We start from the raw sequence: 3311 nt of genomic DNA on the forward strand, positions 1-3311 counted from the left end.
AATAAATAATAATTGAGGCAGGGAGGGAAAAACGATAGGAGAAAGAAATGACTAATTAAGGGAGAGCAAACAGGCCAGATCATGACACCGTGAGGCCGACACCCTATTTGAAGTTTTTCTTTTTTGACAAAGCTTATAGATAAAGTGGCTTAGGTTGTCCCGAGTTATCTCTTTGGTTATGTTACTATAGCCTTAGGCTGCTAGAGGACATACAGTAGTGACCTCTTTTCATCATTGTGCTTCATTCTATGACTAGTCACAAATCTACAGTATTTGTTTCTTAAACCCCTTTCTTTAGGTACTCTCTGTTTTTTCTCGTCATAGCAGCTTCAACTGGTCTTTTATTGTATGTCTGTGACCAAATCCTGGAGAAGAAATATCAGCTGGGCTGCTGCCATCAACATCTTTCATTAAGAATCGTCCATCTCACATAAAGGGGTCCGCCATCCGCCTTAAAAGGGTCATAGAGTGCAAAACCGAGTTTACATTATCATAGATGAATAACAATAGCTCAGAGGATGAAATGGACGTACATAGAAGTTGAAACCCAAGTCAGTCAAAGGAGAGGCAGGAGGTGGGGGAAGCACAGGGCCGCCTGTGTCAAGGCTACCGTCACTTAGTCGGGTTTGGTCGCTCCGTCCCCCACTGGCTCCCTGCCCCCGTCCACTGGGGTTCCCTGACCAGCCCCAGAGCTGACGGCTCGGTTCGAATGTCCAGTGTGTTTCAACTACATGCTGCATTGCAGTCGACCAAAATCTCGGAGGATGTTGAAATTCCCCCCGGACATTTTTTTAAAGGAGGCAGCTGATCACCCTACCATATCCACAATTTCGACGTTTCAGTCAGTGAGTGAGTGCTTGTTGCTATGATGCGTCTCTGATTAGCAGCTTCGATCGTTGTAAACCAACCAATCAGCGCACAGCTCATCTAAATATTCTTGAGCATACAGTAAAAGGAAGAAAAACTGTCGATTCATTCCAGGGCTTTTAACAAGGCTTGCGTTAGGGCTCATAGAACAGCATTTATGCCATTTTCAGGTCTCTAGAATTTCTAAATGTAGAATCAGAGGCAGATCCTTTAGTTATCAGGATCCTGTCCTGTGGAACCAACTACCAGTTTTAGTCTACTTTTTAGGGTAGGCTTCAAACTTCCTTTTTGATAAAGCTTATAGTTAGAAAGACTCAGGTTATCTTGAGCTATCTCTCTTGCTATGCTGCAATAGACTTAGATTTCTGGAGGACACAGGGACCCCCTTTTCATCGTTCTGCTTCATTCTGTCTCTATTCTCCCACTCTGCAGAATCTGTTAGTTCAATCTCTAACGTTCTGCTTTTTCTCATAGTAGCTTTGCCTCTTCAGTTCCTGTTTGGCTGTGACTCCATCCTGGAGAGAAATATCAGCTGTGCTGCTGCCATCAACACCTTTGTTTATGGATGTTTATGTAGTCTTGTTTCTCCAAATGTGACTGGCTGGATGTGCTCTCTTGATCCTCTGACATGGGAGCTGGCTTGTGGCTTGTGTCCCTAGCTGTGTGTTTCCTGGACGGGGCAGATTTTTACAGATGCCCTTTGTATCTCAGCTACCGTCTCTTTCAACCCCAGTCGGTCTCTGCAGATGGCCGCTCACCACTGAGCCTGGTTCTGCTGGAGGTTTTCTCTCTCTCCACTGTCGTTACAAGAATGCTTAGTGTAATGGATTGCCTTCGAGTCAATGAGTCGATGCAATAAACAGGTTTTCCTTAGATAGAAAACTTTGAATCAATTTGACTGGATGATCTGGTAAACTATAAAGTGCCTTGAGATGACACGTGTTATGAATTGGCACTATATAAATAAACTGAATTGAATTAAACTGATTAAAGATGAGAGAGTTGGGCCTATTTTTCATTGCTTAGTCCTGTTTTTCTACAAGAAACAGCAATGGGTTCAGCCATCTGGTTTTACTCTGACAGTGTATACACTCTTTCATCCCTCAGATGTGAAAACTGGCTGATAGCTCACCTACTTAACTGTTACTTTTGTCTTTTTATGGAGATCTGGATTGAAGATTTTTCCTGCGGTACACTGTGTGAGGCCACTTAAGGAGAAAGAAGAATGTGATGTATAAATTGGAGAAGATGAATGAGGTTGCCAGCCCTGTAAATGAAAACTTGATGGTTATGGTAATGGTAGGTGGATGATGAAGTTGAAGCCGATATAATCACAAGGAAAGAACTCAGGTTCAGTTCTGGAAACACAAAGGAGGATCTCAAGAAAAAATTCCCAGGGATTTCAGAGGTAACAGTTAACCACTTTGGTCCATAACATAGCTAGAAACAACTGGCAAAAAGCTCCTCATATACTCCGTCAGATAACATGATGAAGAAGCAGGTGCACACATGGACTGCTGGCTTTAGTTACTCCCAGACTCAAAACAAACAGGAACACAGAAACCAACTCCAGACTCCTGACTTATATTTCAAGTTATTTATTTAAATTTTTTTGAATTCACAACATCAACAGTAATCCAGGTATATATTTAAATGCTTGAAAAATGTATAGAATGTAATTAGTTTTCCAATTTTTTATGTTTCAATGTTAATAAAAAAACCAAGAAACAATACAACAAACACAACTAAAAAGCACATAGTAAAGTATACTTCCAAGGGAAAAACAATGATAGGCAAACAACACAGACATCACAAGTCTCCCAGAAGTTCCAGGAGTCTCCCTGATATCGATAGTTGTTCACGGATGCCCGCGAGTCGGATAAATTATCCCGAATTTTAGACTTTGCAAGGTGGTATATTTTTAATGCGAGTGAGAGCGGGCAGGGAGTACAATAATTCGTGCATTACGTGCGGATTAGAACTACTTCGAATGCACAGGAACAACAAGAGAGAGAGCGGGGTGTGGGGAGCAAGTTGCTGGTGAAACCTGTGCAGCGTATCTCTCCAAAGCGATGCTCTGATCAACCAGCGTTCCAGGCGACTGGTTGTCTGATAAGTTTCTCTGGGTTACTCTCTGGCAGTCCCCTAGTTACCACTCAAAGCTATGCATCCTGGGAAACGGCAGAGGTTCAATCCTCAAGTAAAAAATGAAAATATCAGACTAATTTTACAGCAGAATATACTAAAGTATATCCACGTCTAGTGAAGGGGAGGAACAGTGGCGGATCTAGATCAAATGTACCAGGGGGCCAGGAGGGGGGCAGCATGTTTTCATGGGGGCACAGAAAAGCATGAAATAAAAAACAGGGCAAGGGATTCAAATATATTAAGAGAGCTGCATGAAGTGAAATTTCTTTTCAATAAGGTTCAATAAAAATTATTTA

Source organism: Cyprinodon variegatus, unplaced genomic scaffold (genome assembly GCF_000732505.1).
Source record: "Cyprinodon variegatus isolate N-32 unplaced genomic scaffold, C_variegatus-1.0 Scaffold62, whole genome shotgun sequence".
In the NCBI taxonomy this organism is placed as follows: Eukaryota; Metazoa; Chordata; class Actinopteri; order Cyprinodontiformes; family Cyprinodontidae; genus Cyprinodon; species Cyprinodon variegatus.